This window comes from Aythya ferina (assembly GCF_964211825.1).
Source record: "Aythya ferina genome assembly, chromosome: 5".
Classification (NCBI taxonomy): Eukaryota; Metazoa; Chordata; class Aves; order Anseriformes; family Anatidae; genus Aythya; species Aythya ferina.
The window spans coordinates 44,390,855-44,409,513 of NC_140301.1; the positions used below are offsets into that span (position 1 = coordinate 44,390,855).

Genomic DNA, 18,659 nt, shown 5'->3' on the forward strand with positions numbered 1-18,659 from the left:
AGGAAGGAAGATGCCCCTTGTTCTGTCCATTCTTCACAGCATCATTAGGGGGCATATTGCCAGAATCTGCATCCTTAGCTTCAGTTTCTGCTCTTTGTTGACTTTGCAGTTCTTTAATTGTATATCTTCATTTTAGGTAGGAAACAAATTAAATTGAGGCTTGTAGAGTCTTCTTGTTGCAAAAATTTGAGTTTAGTCTTTTGCACTGCCTTGTTGTCCTAAGTCCTGTGCAAAGGAGTTGTGCTGCTAAAATTTGTTCTGTATTTAAAGGAAGAAAATGTACAAAAGTAGTCTGACATAAAAGAATTTTGTAATGTAGAAGAAGTCATTTAATTTTTATTGTGTGTGTGACTAAGACTAACTGTAGTCTGCAACTGATTTTTTGCTGGCTGTTGCATGTCCTGTTTTGTGCAGTTTCAAAAGCTCCAGGCTGCCGTGTGTCTTGTGCACTGCACCCAGGCTTCGTTGCTGGTAAGCACAGAGGTTGTTGTCTGGGTTTCACTTTCAAACCTCAATGAAACTGAAAAAGTAACCAGGGCTAGATATGAGAGCAAGTTTTGAAGACCACCAAGTCCTTGCAGCAGATAGAGCTCGGCATGGCATACCTGATGGTTCACATCTCTTGATAACTACTCAGTACTACTACTACAAAACAAACACTGTGATTAATCATAAGAGAAGTCCGCAGGTCAAAAACCTTGAATGAGCAACTGTAAGAGGCTTCTGAGAACTGCTTCAGTCTGTTGATGTATCTCGCCATAAAATCTTTCCATATTCATATTTGTTTTTTGGCTGAAGAAGTTAAACAGTGGTCTGGCTGCTAGTACAAAGTGTTCTGTCTCCGTTCCCCTCCTGACTTCCTGTATTTCCATGGCTCCAAAGTGAGGGAGGAGTACGGAGACTGAGCAGAATCAAATGCAGGTGGGGATAATGTGCTAACCAGCCAAGACAAACAGCGCTCATTCTGTCTTCTATCTTTTTTTTTTTTCTTTCCCTCCCCACACTGTCCTACATTTGAAGCTATCAGTCTGTGTTTGTAGCTGCTGGGGTGTTGTGGTGGTACAGCTCACTGCAGGCTCGCATCTCCCAGCTGCTGGGAAACACTGCTGTTGCTTTTACATTTTCTCCCCCAGAAAACTTTTTTCTTTTTCCTCCTGAAGGTTTGCTTTAAAAAGACAAGGAGAAAAAAAAAAAAATTTTCTTTAAAAAGGAAAAATTAATGCAGTGAATAATAGATCTGTGCAAAAAAGCTTGGTAACAAAGCCAGGAGAAACTTGGCTTGTGTTCAGCTTTGTTACAAACTCAAAGCCCAGTCCAGGTGTGTGGAAAATTTTGCGACTGTTCTCCAGGCTGCTGAGCAAAGCGGGCCCTCTTTCACTCCAACTGGAGCTGATTTCTGGTGTCGCATGGCAACATGATGAAAATCCAGCTCCCTTGTGATTTGTGGGTCAAAACCTCAAACTGCAACTGAAAGACACCTAACCTTCAGCCCACAAACGCAACCAAAGCAAAAGATTTACACAACGACTGTGTCCCACAGTGGAGAAGTTGACAGATCGCTAATCATTTTCCCTTTAAGCCCCAATCTTTAATTATAAAAATCTGATTATTCAACTTTTTGTCAGAAAAATATACTGAAATGTCGCACCTGAGATAGTTATCTCTCTTACCTCATCTAAACACATCAGGTGAAAAAGTTACACTGTAGAAGGAGAAGCTAAAACTAACCTCATCTTTTGTGAGCTAGTTTGTTCCTCTGGGCAGCACTTTGCCACCTGATCTTTCTCTTGGGTCCAGCTCTGCCCTTTCAGGGTCTGTCTTTCTGGTCACTGACCACACACTGCAGAAAGTGGTTTCCCAGAGTCACAACAGCAGAGGACGCAGAAACACAGCTCCTGGAGTGGTGTGTGTGCAGGTAACGAATGGAGCTGTACAGTTGCTGTCTGTAGTCATGAGCTAGTCTCTTTATTATTCTTTAAGGCAGCACAAGGTAACTGCTATTGCACAGGTTTATCAGGCTTTATCACAAATGCTGGTTGTTCTTTATTTCTTTATTGCCTCCTTAAATATAAATTGCAAGCCATCAGTTCTGAAAATATAGTGTATAATGGCAGCTCTCTTGTTTCAGTGACACAGGATGGAAGCCGAGTCACTCGGGCACAGTGTGTGACTGGCAGTTTCCATCTGACATCCTGCCCACCCATCCTCTCCCTGCTCAGGAGCTCTGCAGATCGTAGCTCCTTGTTCCCCCATCAAACAAGATTACAGGAGGCTGAGGATCACTTTAGAGAAGCAGAAGGCATTAGCAAATTGTGTTTTTTAATTCTTGTCCTTGATAGCTCAGAAAAGGCCCACAAGCTTCCTTCTCATGTGCTACGGGGAAAAAAAAAAAAAAAAAAAAAAAAAAAAAAGCCTTCTGCCACAGTTATATACTCATTGAGAAGTGACAGAGGATTTAACTTCTGCGTGTGCAGAGGAAGGCTTTTGCCAGCACTGAAGCAACACCCAGCTCCTGTGCCAGCACCAAGCCACTCCCCAAAGCCAGCACCCGCAGTCTGCTCCTTTCTTGATGGGACTCAGATCCCAGCTGCCTCTGAGGCTGCAGGCAATTATGGAATATTGTAGTTCCTCCCCTTTTTCTCCTATAATCTTATAGATCAAAATCTGTATCTAATGTCTCAGTCCATGAAATACTGCTCAGTGCACAACCAGACATTTTCTGTATCACTAGAGGTGTCCAGGGGCTTTAAAAGTGCTCCACAAGTCAAACTCTGGGCAGACACGCAGCCTGAAATGGCAGCAGTTGTACTATGTGTGTGGCAGTGTCCTCACACAAAGAGAAGTGTCTTGCTGCCTTCTAGCCAAGTGCCAAAAAAAGCCCTTTCTCATCCTGCTGCTTCAAAAATGTCTAGTGATAGCCTGGTGTGCTGTAAGTATGGCAATGCTAACCAGCAAAGAGTAGAAGAAAAAAAATACTGTTAATGGAGAGCCAAAGATTCTTCTGTAAACTCTTGCTGTTCCTATGCCACGCACAGTGTAACATGAGAATGGGCAATCAGTATATGGGGAGACATAAACTTCTCAAGGAGAGCTGCTACCAGTAAACATCACTGTGTCCATTTTTTGCAAGCTTCTTCCAATATTCCAATAATTTCGAAGAATGGTTACCAAGTTTTTGTTTTGTTTTTGTTCTTAATTGCCTTTTTTTTTTTTTTTTTTTTTTTTTAAATGCTATCCTGGCTTAATACAGTTGTTTCTAAATCTCATTTAACTTTGTTTTGTTTGCTCAATTTGGGAGAGTTTAACTTGTCAGACCTTATTATAATGAGGATCCTCTTTCCTGCTTCACAGTTTAGTGCAGTGGAGTTGTAAAAGCTCTAGAGGAAAAGTCAATTAAATAAGCAATGAAAACACTCCTAAGGATATAAGAGTTTGGATTTTGTTTGCTTTCTGTTTTTAACAAAACCTAATGTCAATACGAATGCTAAGTGACTGGATATTGTTTGGTTTTAAACAATCAGTGGTAATACTGCAGTGTGGGTCTCACTGGTTGCCTTGGTGCTTTAGCTCAGTCCAGGAGCACACTTCTGAAGCAATCATCTGACAATCCCCATTTATTATGGTCTTGTTTTTGTTGCAGTGCAGTCTTGGAACATGAGAGACTTATGAATGAAAGCAAGCTGTAAATATGCTGCAGCAGCACACTTAGCAAACTCCCACCCCTAACAGGCATTCCCTCCATGAGACCAGACTAGAGCAGGTCTGAAGTAAACCCACTCCCAAACATGTATCATGATGATTACAGCTCCATTCTGCTCAGCTTATCTACCTCCATTGCATTGGATTACTTGCTGATGTAGCTACAGCCACTGTTCCCCAAACTTAACCTCAAAAAAGGTCTTCTCTTATCTTTAATTCATCAAATGGGAATGCAAAGTTTAAAGGATAAGAGGGAGAGGGTGCGCATCTGTGACATGTTTCATGATTATGCCTGATTTAGTTGTTACTCGTATCTAACAAAGACAGCTCTCAGTATAGAACCACTTGGACTCACCTGGCTTATATTCAGTTTCTAACCTTACATATTTTTCTACTTTGTTTTAGGGAAAGCTATGTAGTTTTATAGCCTGGACTCGTTCTATGTGAGTTTGTTTATCTGCCTGTCACCTAAAGCCCCTAGAAACAGGGACCTCTGGAGTGTTTCCCAGAGGCAACATCAGGAATCTAAACCAATCCTGCTTCTGACATAAAGCACTTCTGGGTAGAACGAGTCCAGGCCAGGCCAGCTCCCTATTTATGATGAGACATGAGAGTGAATGTACTGGTCAGAAGGCAAATCGATCTAGCTGGCTGTCAAGCCTACTTGAAACTTTTGAACTACACTTGAGACTCTTAGAAAATACAAAAATTTTTAATAAGGTTCTGGAAAAACAGTTGCTAATTGGCCTCTACAAGAATGCCTTTGGGGAGGGAGGGGGGAATATTTTTGTCAACCTGCGTAGAATAAATATATTGTAGAATATAATGGACATCCTTGCAGTTTCAGTAGTTGTGGCCTCTCATCAGGCTACATCTCAGCTAGTTCCACACAGAAAAGAATGCTGTCACTGTAAGACAGTTCCTTTAACCTCTAACAGGCTGAAACTCTGCACACATGCTCCTGCATCTGCTGAGTATTTTTTAAAGTGCACAATATGGAAGGGGTTAAAGTGGATTTGGCCCTTCTTCAGTGCACCAGGCTTAACAGCAAAATATCAGAGCACAAAGGGTGTCTCAGCCTCTAGTCAGCTGAATTTACATGATACGCAGGGTCTACTGGAGGAAGGTGCTTTCCCTAGTCCTAGGATTCAGTGTATCTGCATAAAGTCACCCGGGTGTTCTGGGTGAATTTCCTTTTGCACAGCATTTTGCTGCTGCACACCTCATGGTCTGAGACCGTTGTGTCCTTGGGGATGACAGTGTCGAGCATTCCTATCTCCACAGTGCTGGTGAACTTCTCCTGGTATCTCTGTGGAAGACGTACACAGGATAGCTGCAGAGTGGTGAGCTGTGTTAAAGCTCTTGGAAGCTCAGCAAGTGATTTACTGGTTACAGCTGTTTGTCTGCAGAGGGGGTTTGTACAAGTGGAAATGTACTGACCTGCGATCTGAGGCCTATTCCTAGATCTGCAAGCTCTTCCTATGCAACCTTGGGCAAAGCACTTCTCTGCTTTTCCTCCCTCCTTTATCTGTCTTGTCTATGTAGTCTCTCAGGAAGCTCTTAAGAACAGACAGTATCTTACTCCATGTTTGTACAGTGCCTAACAGAACAGGGCCCCCGGCTTCCTGAAGTCCCAAAGATGCTGTTGTAATACAAGTAATAAATGTTAAGGAGGTGTAAGAATCTGGCCCAGCTCACCACCATCACCATCTGTTTTTCTATGACAAATTAGTAATATGAAGGCATGCAGCTGAGTGATTAGAGCTGTGACCATTCGCTAGATTCCCTAGATCCTGCTCCTGGGTTTGGAACTGCCGTGCTTTGTAACAAGAGCTGCTTAAGAATTTTCCAGCAATGTGCTGTTGGTTTTATTCCCTTAGAGAGTGTCAAATTAGTAAAAAACAAAAATTGAAAAAAAAATCCAGAATGTGCCAGTTTCAACAAAGCTTTAATAGGAAGATGATTCTCAGGCACAGGTTGGAAGTCCTGGAAAACCAGAAAGAAAATGACCTGCTCCTCCTGCCTCTTTAAGGTACCCAGAAGCATTCACATGCCTTGTAGGAGGCAGTGGTTGAAATCTATTGCTCTGACAGATGTTGTTGCTCCAGTGTTCACAAAGAGGATGTTCTGGCACTCGGTAATGTCATTGTCACTGGGGCCATCACCTGGGATGCAACAGTCTGGTTCTAGGTTTGGATCACACTGCAGACAGATCTGAACCTGAGTTTCCCCTGTTCCCAGTATTTTCCTTGCCACTAGACTCTGCTGTCCCAAGGAGGAAGGAGTTGAGATTGCCTCTGTGGATTTATGCACGTGGATTTACAAGGTTTTGAGGTTGTCACTGGTGGAAAGGAGGAAAATAAACAAGACGTTTTACAGTTTGTACAGATAGGGAAACCATTTCCTATCTAGGTCTTCGTGAAAGAGACTTGCATTCTTATTGTATTCATGTATCCTCTAATGTGCTTTTAAATAACTTTTGTCATGAACTTTGTGATGTTTCACCAGCATTTTCCATTCTTTGGAGCCAGTACTCCATCTGATCTCACTAAAAACATGGAAAGGTATCTTTAAAGTGATCTGTGCCATCTGTGTGCTGGAGCATGGGGTTTATATAGAGCAGTCTTCAGGTAGTTGTAATCTAACCTTACCTACACCATCAGCTAAGGAGCTTTTTGCTCCACAAATAATAATTAGCTTTTGGTCATGCTTCCTCTGCACAGCACTTCCCTTTCATGGGCGAGTGGTGTGATTTAATCAGCTGTGCCAGCTTTCCCTGCCACCGAGGACTTTCCTGGAAAAAGGGAGTACTCCAGCTTAAACATTCTTAAATCTTAAGAATTTGATTAAATACTTGCATTGGAATCTTTAAAATATATTCTGCTTCAGATTGTTCTTGTCTTCTTTTTAGTAATTCCCTGTTATTTGTTGGAAATTAAGTCACTCAATGGACTTAAATAGATTATGAGGAGTCTACATTTAGCCATAAAACTACCACATTTCTGAGTATGAACTTGTCTGAGATACTGGATGAGGCAACGACTGGTGATCATGCTTGTTGGGTTAATCAAGCCATTGAATTACTAAATTATTTATATTTTCTTATTCTACTTTTCTTGGAAAAGGCTCCCTTGACAAGCAGGTGTTTCTTTCCAAGATCATAATCAGTGCAGAAACATGGGGTAGCTTGGAACTGTCACATTTCCACCAAAAGTATTTCATTACCATTCTGTTTATGTCTACAGCCACTTAATGAGATTTCTATAGATCATGAGACCCACTTAGTATGTCCTTAACCCCATAATGATAGGAAGTGGTACTCTAGACTGCCAGACTGATTTCCCTCGTGAGGGTTATAATGTTAAAATTTGCTTTCCAAAACTAAGAGCCATCTGTTGCCACATGGAACTGCCATTGGTTGCTTGAATGAGTCAGTGCCCTGAATTTTATGACAACTGGAATGACTACTGTGGTTGAAATGAAACTTTCAACTTCAGGTGTTGCAATAGCAAAGAAGGCTAGTGTCTGAAGTGAAGTGGAACATGCCGTGCAAAAGTGAGGTCATTTCCTACCTCTGATCTGTCATTTCTTCAGAAGCAGAGGAAGAGGATTTTGCATCTGTTCCTTCACGCCTGGAGGATGGCATTTTTACTACCATTTGACAAAAGACTTAGAAACCTTGAGCGCCAGCAATGCCCAAGTCACTTTAGCCATTGCATTTTGCAAGGTACAATTTAATAAAAACTGCCACTACTGCACAGATTTACAGGGAGAGGAAAGAAAAATCTTTATTCGTGGGTGAGATATATGTGCCTTCTTTTGAATGATTAGCAAACTGAGGTATTTCAGGATGAGGCAAAGAAGACAGGATTTATTTCTTTGTTTGCCTCTCTAGAATCAGGCAATTTTGTGAACCTGTCACTGTAACTCCAGAAAGAAACAGGTGGAAAGCAAAGTAACTGGTCAAGTAATGTAATGTTAACACAGCATTGTTTCTACAGCCCCAAAGCAAGATTTGTAAGAGACAGCTCATCAGGAACAAAATTCTCCAAAACAAGTTACATTGCCTGTCTGTTGTATAATTAAGTGTTGGTATATATTCGTATGAGGTGTAGGAAAGCATTTGGTATCTTTGCCAATAGAATAATTTAAAGATGTAGGTCCCCATTTTCCAGTAATGCCTTGGAACTATTTCCATGCTGGTATGTTTATAAGGTTAAACTGAAACTCCAAGCAAGAGAGGTCTGGCATCAAACATGACAAAACGAAACTCAGTTTTATCCAAGGGTTTGCTTAGGCTTTTGGTTTGTGACACGGAACATGACTGTTTTGCTAGTGGTTTTGTTTTATAAAGGTGATTCAGTACTGACATGGGCTATTTGACATCAGAAACTCAGTCCACTTGTATTGCTTGATTGCCAAGTCCAGATTTCTGCAGATTCCAAAAATAAAACCAGACATGAAAGGGAACCCTTTTTTTTTTTTTTTTTTTTTTTAATCCTGCTAAATGCATAAACTTAAGACTTTTCTATGATAAGTAGACACTAACTTTCATAGCTCATTCTTCAAAAATGTATCTATTCTTGTGTTTCAGACCAATAGAAGTTTTTGTACACTTTTCCATCCCTCAGTCTCTCTTGTAGTCTAACATTCAAGGTGTTTACAATACCAGGAACGGGTATATTGTTGGTCTGTGCATGTCGTAGCTCTGAGGGACATGACCTCAACAAGTTTTTCTCTTCCAACATAAGAGGATGGAAGAGGTAAGAACTTGTATCTTCTCTGAAGTGAGCTTTGTGGAGCCATTCCAGTCTTCTGTTAAACAGAGGTGCTGTATTGCAAAAATGTATTCCTGCAGGTCATTTTGTGATTAGCAAGAAGGCTGCAGATTGATGGTTTATGGGTTTGGCTCAAAATTTATTGAAGTCAAAGGAAAGATCTTCATTGATTTTACTAAATGTTATTTTAAAAGTATGAATTGGTGATAAGCCAATGCTTTGGTTTGAACTTCCCCAGAATTTGAGAAACAGTTGAACAGTTGAATGTAGCAAAGAGCTAAGAGTAAAGTTTGACCCTAAAGCCCCAACTTCAAGAAATTTCTTTGCTGCTCAGCTCCAGGGTTCCAGTTTGCTTTAGCATCTCTGGTGTAAAAACTGTGTGAGATTTTACAGTGCTAAGTTCTAACTTTACAGTGGGAATTTGAAGAATGTATCACCGCGAATTTCCTTCAGGTGAAAAAGGGATAGAAGCACAAAGTGTCTGTAGGTTGTATTTCTCAGTTAACATGGTATATAATTATGTGAATTTTCCATATGAATAGCCAGCTATTGTTACGTAAGTCACGTAAAATGAAAATAGCCTCTTCAAGCTATGGTGCTTTTCCCACCGGTGTTCTTACTGTGTAACTAGTCATGCAGGGTTTCAAAGCCTTGTCTACTGTTCTAGCGCTTGTTTTCCTTGTGAGCAATAGTAGCTGACATGGCTGGAAATGTGATCTTGTAAAAGGAATAGAGGTTACTTCAAGGTAATCTCCATATTAAAACAAGTTCCACCCAGCAATTGCATAGCTTTTCTTATAAGTGATAATATTGCCTTTTTTAGATTAATTTGGGTTTATTGATTGATGACAGAGCCTTACACTCTTGAAGGTTGAATAATTGAAAAATAGCTAATTCTCCAGTTTCTCTTGGCAAATAATTCACATTTCTTTATATACCTTTGCCAGTAATTTACTCTAGACCATTCACCCAGTGTTGCTCCAGAGGTGCTGAATTGTGTCACATCCAGAACAAATTCATACTGTACCAAGTAGAAGTCACCAGTTTTTTATTTGATGGGTAAGTCTTTCAGTGTCCTCAGCAGTGTGAAGACAATATAATTTCCCCAAAGCATAAAATCTGCAAAATTTGGAAGTGTAGACTTGTTAATATGTCTAACATATGTAATATTTATTAATATGTATTAAATGAAGATACACAGGATCTCTGTTAAAAGTTTTTGTTCAGGTTTTGAGCATGTTGAACAAGTCTTTCCTAAAAATGAAGAGGAAGGCTTTATGGGATCTTTGAGACTCATAACTTACGTGCTAGTTTGTAAAATTTGGGTGGGTGGAGTTTCTTGTACATTTTAGAAGCATCATCTTTGTTTATGTAAAAGGTATTTCATCTCTGCAGCTGTCTGAAGTCATTGGTTTCAAATATTGGGGTTTTCTAACTATGAAAATAGAAAATGATATGTTTTGTCATTTCTGAATGTGAAACAGGTATTTCTTAGTACATATGCATGTATGCTGACATAAACATATGTTCAAACATGCCGTTAAAGGCTAATACTGACCCACTATCATGCATTAACTCCGGTCTTTCTTATGGAATATACTACACTGAGACACAAATACAGATGATTGCCAAGTCTGTGCTGAGGCTGACACAAAGCACAAACCAGAAGGTGAAATTTTCTTCAGAGCCTCAAATCGTTTTTCACTGAGCTCCCAAGCTGCCAGAGAGTACCTCTGCTGTTCCCTACTAAAATCCAATTAACTATGAGGAATCTGTGGGTGATTCTCTCACGCTTTCAACTGTCTTTGTAATAGCCATCACAAACTGGGTAAACTAAACATGATGAAAATGTTGGTTTTCTTCCTGCTTCTTCTTGTCAATGCTAGCATAAATCAGCTTCACTGTAAGAAACAAACAAACAAACAAAACCAGAAGTAAATACAGTGGTAATTGTGAACATTTGTAACATGAGTTATGGACGTGGGATGCCAGAATCTTTAAAGAGTATGTTTTTACAGTACAGAATTTTAAACAGCAGGACTGAGTAACGGTAGAAAAATCGTATGACTTTCCTTGAATGATGTTAAAAGCATTACTCAACCTATCCCTTTCCAAGCAAGTCAGAGTGACTTCTGCAGAAATTCAATATGTTTTTTTTAAGCATTTTGTTATTGTTGAATTGTAAGGACCTAAAAATTTTGTTGGTATAAGCTGTTTTAACACCATTTATTCAGTGGTAGTGGTAATTTATCTCAGATTAAAATCTAGCCTAAAATCTTTAGTGTTTTGTTTTCAGTTAGGTTGCACCATATTAATTATTGCTGTCAAATAATATTAAGACGTGTTTAGGCTGTTGCCATCTAAATTTCAGCTATTACAACTGCATTTTTCTTATGTTAAAAGAAACAATTTCATCCTGTATCAATTCATGAGAGTATCTGTTGCTGAAGTTTCCAAGTCAACAGCTTTGATGTTTCATCCTTATAGCCTTTTTGCCATCGTACTGAGCATATGGCACTTGTATTCATTTTCAAGACCATTGTGGTCTATCTCCTTCCTGCTCGTCCCGTTGCCTTTGGTTCATCATTTACACAAGCTTGTATCACCTACTCCTTAGATTATTACAAAGACCCAATCATACCTTGTCTCATATATATATACATATATATAAAACTGCTCAGAGCTGGTCTCAATAGGTATTTAATAAAAGTATTATGCTTATATGCACTTTTCAGATCCCTCTGTAAAACTCAAGATAAAACTTTAGGCACTGCCTGACCCTGTTACATGCATGTTGTCCCACCACTGTTTGCCTATTGTCATGTGTATTACACCTGGATGAGAATCATGGAATCACCCAGGTTGGAAAAGACCTTCCAGATCAAGTCCAGCCCCCAACCCATGTCCCTCAGTGCCGCATCCTCACACCTCTTAAATACCTCCAGGGCTGGGGACTCCACCACCTCCCTGTGCAGCCCATTCTAAAGCCTGACCACCCCTTCCATGACATTCTTCCTGATATCCTCTGGTGCATATTCACACAGCATTTCCATGCAATATTTTTTTTTTTGGCTTCTTAAACTTCTCAAGGTTTCGTGTTGCTGAGAGCAGACCTGCTGTTTCCCAAGAAAGATTACAAGTTATTGCATTTGTAGGGAACTCAGTTCAAAAGAGGGCTAGGGTAGACATTGACACATAGACTTCATACTTGTGATATTAACTTTTAAGAAAGGATTTGAAATGGAAAATGTGTGTCTCTGCAAGCATCTTGTAATTATTCACTTATGATTGAGAAGGGGTTTTCCTCTAGGTCTTTTAACTAAGATGAAAGTAAATCTACCTTTGGTTTGAGCTATCACTTAGAACCAGAATGATTTCTGAACTTGTCTCTGTGTCCTTTAGAAATTATATACAATCATGTATGCGCCTGTTACCTTGCTTAATATAGGTACTCAGTGCAACGTTTTCTGCCTATGTAGTGGTTTCAGAAAGTTTTCATTTTCTTCTGTAAGTGTTTTAAGATGACAACTCAATTGCCATTGACTTCATGGGAAGCTGGATCAAGCCCTGCAAAATGGTCAGACTTCTTTGATAAAAGGAAAAATAAATATACGGTCGGGAAAGTTGAAGATGTAAGTGTAAGGGGAAGCTGGCTCAGGCTTGTACAAGGTTATTGCCTTCTGTATGGTTTCAGGAAAAGATTAGCTGGAGGCTATTACTTATCTGAATAACTCCCTTCATAAAGTCTAGCCGTTAGCTATGCGAGCAGGGAGCTTACAATGTTATTTCCCAGTGTTGTATTTAGTTAATGCAAAATGTACGCTGTCCAAGCACTAGTTTACAAAGTGGCTTGTTCATGACATGCAAGTATGTAGAAGATAGTATTTGGTGTGAAATACATGAGCGCTGTTTGGAGTAGTGTACATTATCTAAGCCTCAGCACTCTGCCATTGTATCAGTCACTTCTCTACTCCTGGAGTAACAGCAGATTCTGACTCCCTAGTCCTGTGCCATGATTGAATAAGAATCTGTTTACTGAAGAATTTGTACAGCTGTAAAATTAAGCAGAACACATGTCCAGAGAAGTGAACGGCACATCATAAATAAAGAACAGTTTATTCAAAATCTCTCTGGCAGCTGATGAACCTATCAGGCACAGGAGGGCTTTCAGAACAGGAAATTTCTGTGAAGGACAGAAGCTAGTTTGGGATCCCTGATTTATCATTGCATGTCGTGTAAAAACAGCAGTGTGCTGACACATCTGCAGAGCTCGGTGTTTGAAGCTTGTATAATTTGTAGTAGAAAACTTAAAAAAAAAAGTTAAAAATTGCTCTATTTGAGCTCTGCTGGCCTCTGAATCACATCTAGGTAACGGAGAAGTCTACTGACCCACGAGGTGTTGCAGGAGGGAGGTCTGGTCTGAAGCCAGGACCCTGGGCCATGTGTGGAAACAAAAGCAATCTTCCCTGCCCTTAACAAATGTTTGTCAGCTGCAAACTGTCCAACCTGTGCGTTGGGTCAACAAGAAGAGACCAGGACATAATTCCTCTCCCATGTCCGTTAGGGAGGTTGTGAGGAGGAAGCTGGCATCAGCAGTAGCACACACTGAAGCATTCCACTGGCTCCTACAGTGCCAAAGGTTTGTGTTATCATCGCCATCTGTGTTTGTGGCAAAAGGACTGTGTACATCAGATGTCCAAAAATCCCCTCAAGTTGTTTGTTGCTATTGCTTAAAGCCATGAAAATGCTTCTGGTTTTTTGGGGGGTGTTTTTTTTTCTTCATTGAAAAAAATATGCAAGTTAAAATTGCCTGTTATTTTGAAGAAAATGAAAGCAAAACTTTTTCAGAAGGAAAGTACAAGTTTTCAGATGTCCTCAGAATAGAGACTTTGCAAAGGAGGAATGTATCAAGTTTCTTAATGATGTGGTAGATGCTTTCATCTGCATGGGCCCCTATCTCAGCCTGCCTGATTTTCCTTAAGTTGCTGATCTGTAGAAGTAATTGATTAATTTGACCAGGTGAGAGAAGTATCCTTAAAGCAGATTCCCCTATTAAAATGCTCCCTACATTACAAGGAAAGCTGGAGACTACTGATACCCCTTTTTAACCAAGTAGGAAGGCAAAACTGGGTCCTTAAAGTAGAGGGGAGGGAAACCCTTACAGTTTCCCTTTCCTTTTTGAAGTTAGTATAGGCAGGCTTGACCTGGAAATACTCAACCAGTCAATTCAAGCTTCTCCCTTGTATTTTTGCACAACTTTTCAATTTAGAGCTTCATGTCCAGGGGTCAGCTGAACATCAGCTTTTCTGTTGACGCCTGAGCCAGGGAATACTGCTCTAAGACTCTAAACTCCCTTATAGTTGAAGGCCTGTCAAGAAAGAACATTTTGGTGAAGGCTGCCTAGCGCTGGGTTCAGACAAGCACTCTGATGGTGAAAAGGCCTCCACTGCCATTAGGAAACCAGCTGTGCTATCCAGACAAGAAGAGAATACAGACTGGCTTAAGTGTTGAGATTAGCAGCATGAGTGTTTTGGAGTTTAGATACATTTTTTTCCTCTGAAAGATGGCTAAAGTAGCGTATGAACAGATTCTGTGCTTGTTATGAAAGGATTAGGTCCAGCTCTTTTATAGAGCAAACTCAAACAAGACCAATCTATTTTGTTCATCTTTCATAAAAAGATTAAGGAGGCTGATTTATTATGTATTACAGTAGTCACACACTAGAAAATTCTTTCCAAAGCAAAGTTGTTTTTTTTGTTAATTAAAAAAAAAAAAAAATCTGTAAGCAGGAATGGACAGGAACTGCTACGTTCCTAGGCTGATCCAGTGTGAACACGTTAGGCTTCAGTTTAAAGGTGGCTGGCAACCTTTTGGCAGGAATATTATTTATTTAATTAATTTGTGTAGAAAGAACAGTTGGGCTTGTTTTCCCTCTCTCTTTGCACTGAAGAGCTTTTGCCTCTTGGACACTCCATCACTTCTTACATACTGTCTTTGCAACCAACTCTCTTTTTGCCTATATATTTCTTCAATTTGGTGAACCAAGATGAATTAGCAGCAAGCTGCGTCTCTCTGACTCTTAAGATTCTCCAGCAGATCCCATGGTTTTATTGCTGGGCCATGAAGAGATTTTTTGATTCAAACTTCTCTGTGCTGGTTTCCAGCCAGCAGCAGTTTCCCTAGCTCCGTAAGTTTTGGACGCAACAGCGTGGTCAGCAGTGATTGCCAGAGAGGCTGAGACACCCCGAAAATTCAGTGTGGAGACAGAAGCCCTTTGGGGAAGTGCAGGAGGCAGGGATGGGGGAAATTATAGGGTAAAGAATTTTGTCAAACCTTATAAAACCTGAAAGTCCATGTGTACTGAATGTATTGATCACCGCTGAGGTATGGGAGGTGATTTTTTTCAAGAGTTATCTCACTCCTAATGGACACCAGGAGAAGAAGGAAAAGATCAGAGGGTAAGCATGGTGAGCAGAAGGAAATCATTATGCTGTTTTTTTTCTTATCAGTTCTGCAACTTAAAACTACCCTGAAAAGACATGTTTCGACAGAGCTCTTCACACTTTCAAACAAAAGAGCTTTTCTCTCTCCCTCTCTCCCTTCCTTTCCCCTCACCCTCCCCGCAATCTCAATGTATGGCTGGAGAAAAATGATTGCAGTCATTGTTTGGCAACAACAATCACAGATTCTTTTCTGGAAACAAGTTGGGTCAGGTTCACGAGTGTGCACAGAAAGAAAGAAAAAAAAAAAGCTCCCTGGCCAGATAAATAACTCACTTTTGGAAGATGCTTCACCAGTGTTCCTGCTGTTATATAACAACCTCAGCCAAGATCCAACTATTTCATATTTGCTTAAGCAACAGAGTCGTACAGTGAAAACATTACTGTGCTGTGTTAGTTGTTTAGTCATTGGTAGTCGGAGAGGTGATACACTAACAGAAGTATGCAGCAACAAGCATCTAAAATGTGATGCTTTATTGGCTTTGCAGTAAATAAGGTGAAGGTACTAACAAATTTCTGCTCCTAATTTAATACACGTTGCAAACATGAAAATGAGGACAGAAGTAATTTCTCATTGCCTGGATACTCTCGCTGACCCTATGCATGTTTACATATAGACAAAAGAAACCAAATTTCTGCCATAGATTGATGGGGGGAAAGAAAACAACCATCGTTTTCTCCCGGTATCATGACAAAGGCTTCTGAGGTAACTTAACGTGAGTATAAAATCTGGTGCTGGTAAGAGCAATAAAGTAATTAGATGTTAAAAGGAGCAAATATAGTGTAATGGTTAAAAGCCTAGGAGTGGGAATCAGGCCAGCTGGGGTTCTGCTTCCATTCAAGCATGCTGCGCAACTTGGAGTAAGTCAATAAACCTTGCAGAGCTTCAATTCGACCATCTGTAGAATGGGAATAATAAAAATATTATTCCCTGTCTCCCCAGACTGCAGTGAGCCATTGAGATGAGTATTGAGTCAGAGTGCTGTGAGTTGAGAAAAGACAGATTTAAACTTTCCCAAAGTTCAGAAGTTTGCTTCCAGTTCACTTCTATTTGGGAGTCTTAACTCCACGTTTGCAATTGTAAATCTGTTTTCCTCCCACCTATGTAGCTGGTAGGCTTCTCTTGGCCTGGTGTGACCACTCAGCCGACAAAATGCATTTATGTCCACGACAGTGTCATTATGAGCCAAGGAAGTATGTTGCACTTTGGAAACTGGGGCAACAGGGAAAAGTGTGTGCAGCTGAGGATGAAAAGCCGAAGTGAAACCAAGGGACTAGTAGTTAAATTCTTTACATATTTCAGAGACCTCTCTCTCAAACAATTCACTCAAGATCCTGCTAAACCAAATCTCAAGAGCCCAAGCTGTATACTGCTAATTATTACAGCATCTTTCTTCTTAAAGTTGTTTTGCAACTCTCGGATGGAATGCGTCTTAGAGCCCAGACATCACCAAGACTTATCTTTGTGCTTAACTCTGCGCACCCTGAGAAATACCGACAAGGTGGTATATGTGGTTACTCTCCTGCATCTTGGTTAGGGTTTAAATGTACACAGCAAGGCGACAGCTGGGACGCAAGAAACCCTTAGCCTTACTAAATTATCTTTGAACTGTTTTTAACTATAAATTGCTTCTCCTTTTAACTTAATCTCTGATTGTGGGTCATAGTTAGAAGCAGAAGTGCTGAAATACAAGTCCAGGCTTTCTGGTATATTTAGCTCAACATCAGTCTCCAGACTCCCAGATAAGTTCCAGAGATGATTCCAACTGTTTGTTTGCTTATTGAAAGTAGTTTCCAGATCTCTGAGTAGTTCAGAAGGTGAAACAATCAATTAAATATGCCCATGTGAATGCACACATGCACAGAATATCCCCAATGTGGTAAAGGGGGCAGAATGTTTAAAAGGCAACAGGAGCCCAATTCAGTAAAGCTGCAAAGACCACAACAGTTTTGACATCCAGCCTCTTCATATACTAAAATTGAAATTTCTCACATCTTTTTTATATTATATGCAAGCCAGAAAGCCAATGAAAGAGTAGCAAAATTCTTTTGTCAGAGTAAAATGTACACGTTCTCAGAATATGAATTCTTTAGTTTTGCACTCAAAATTGTTTGTAAAAAGAGATATACAAATATAATATGTTTTACTTTTTCCTGGCCTTGGGGGCTAGCAGTGAGATTTTTTTTTTCACTCAGCCCTCACTAAAGTCTGCTGTGTGGGCAGTGCATACAGTGTGTTGTAAACAGCAGGTTCAAATCAAGGCTAAACCAGTCTTCTTGGTCCAGCCAAAGCCACAGGGTGCTCGAAACTCCAATCTATAGCAACATTGGAAACAAACTACTGCACAGTAGATTTTAAAGACTATTTTTTTCATATTGCTCTTTGATACAAATTCATTTTCTTTTAGCTATACAATAGGGTGAAAAACAGGAGACAAAATAAAAGGAGGAGGAAAAAATCCTTTCAGCTGCAGAACGACCTTTTCATGGTCTGAAGTTCATGATGCTGCAAAATAGTGAATTTAAATAAGGTTTAAATTACTAAGTTGGGAAAGATTGTTTCTTTATATGCCCTGAAATTCTTTACTTCTTAACAGAGCTTTAAGAGTTGACAAATATTTTATTTTACACTTGGCAACATGGCAGCCTCAGCCCTAAAAATTATTGTTTTAGCTACCTCAAGGCAATTTTAAAGTTCTGAAATTACTTAAAAGATTTTTTTTTCTTGATCAAATATGAAAAGGTTTAATCCTTAGTTTGTGCGTGCGTATTCTGTAACACTCAGTAAAATCTTTGGGAATTCTCCATGTAGTAAGTTTCCCATGAAATTCTGAAAGCAGTTTTGCTTTTCTTATCTTATTGTCAAATTATTATTTTTTTTTTTCCTTTAAAGCAGTAGGAGTTTAATGCCCAGTCATCTGTGTGCCACAGGAGTCAGGAAATATTAAGGCTCTCTGCTTACTAAAAGACATTATCTTTTCTTCTTTAGATTGACAAGACTTAACGATCGTCTGATTGACTGTTTGTTTTTCAGTATACATCTTGGTCACTGCCATTGCTCCATACATCCTCTGTATTTCTGTGGCAGGGCTCCAAGGCAGGATTTGGCTATCAGTTTATTCACTAAATTTTTCATTCAAAATCCCTCTTGAGCTTTTCAGTATGGCTCAAATAAATTATTAGTTGGCTTAGAGTGCTGGCTGTAAATGTTTGGGCCTTTATTTGAGCATTAAAAAAGGCCTGGGAACTATTTCAGGGAAAGTATTATTAACAAATTCTATGTGATAAAAATCTACTATTTGTTTTGGTTTTCAACCAGGCTTTTTTATTTGGGGGGAAAGGCAGGGAGGAGGTTGGTGGCAATGAGAACCATTCACATCAGAAACAATGTCATAATTGCACAAAGTGGAGAGCCCGTCTGGAAACCAGGATTTCAAACATGATGTATAAACCCCTTTAGCCAAGGAGGGACATTCCCAGGGATGGCGGAGGAGCACCTAGAGCAGCCAGGCAGGCGGCCTGGGGAGAGGTTCATGTAGGAAGCAAAGGTACAAGTTTTGTTAAAGCATCTCAGAGTCAGCAGGCATGCCCTCCTTTCCAGGAAATAATTGTTATCCATACTGACTGCTTAAAGGCAAATTTGAAAGCATTGCCTTTCTGGCAAGTGGGCAGAGCATCCTGA

General features: G+C 40.0%; 1 protein-coding gene and 1 long non-coding RNA gene across 7 annotated transcripts in view; one reads left to right on the top strand and one right to left on the bottom strand.

Annotated features, from left to right (window-relative positions):
• The window catches only part of KCNQ1 (potassium voltage-gated channel subfamily Q member 1), a 342,658-nt gene that overhangs the window by 300,181 nt on the left and 23,818 nt on the right, over positions 1–18,659 (top strand). The gene's annotated exons all lie outside the window — the stretch shown is intronic.
• Positions 1–18,659, bottom strand: part of LOC311437811 — a 79,087-nt gene that overhangs the window by 15,111 nt on the left and 45,317 nt on the right. Inside the window, exon 3 of one of the 3 annotated variants that reach the window (XR_014693727.1) lies at positions 7,462–10,378. The exons of the other annotated variants lie outside the window; for them this stretch is intronic. This is a non-coding gene — a long non-coding RNA (uncharacterized lncRNA). Of the gene's footprint in view, positions 1–7,461; positions 10,379–18,659 lie in introns of those variants that run through there. 3 annotated transcript variants of the gene reach the window in all.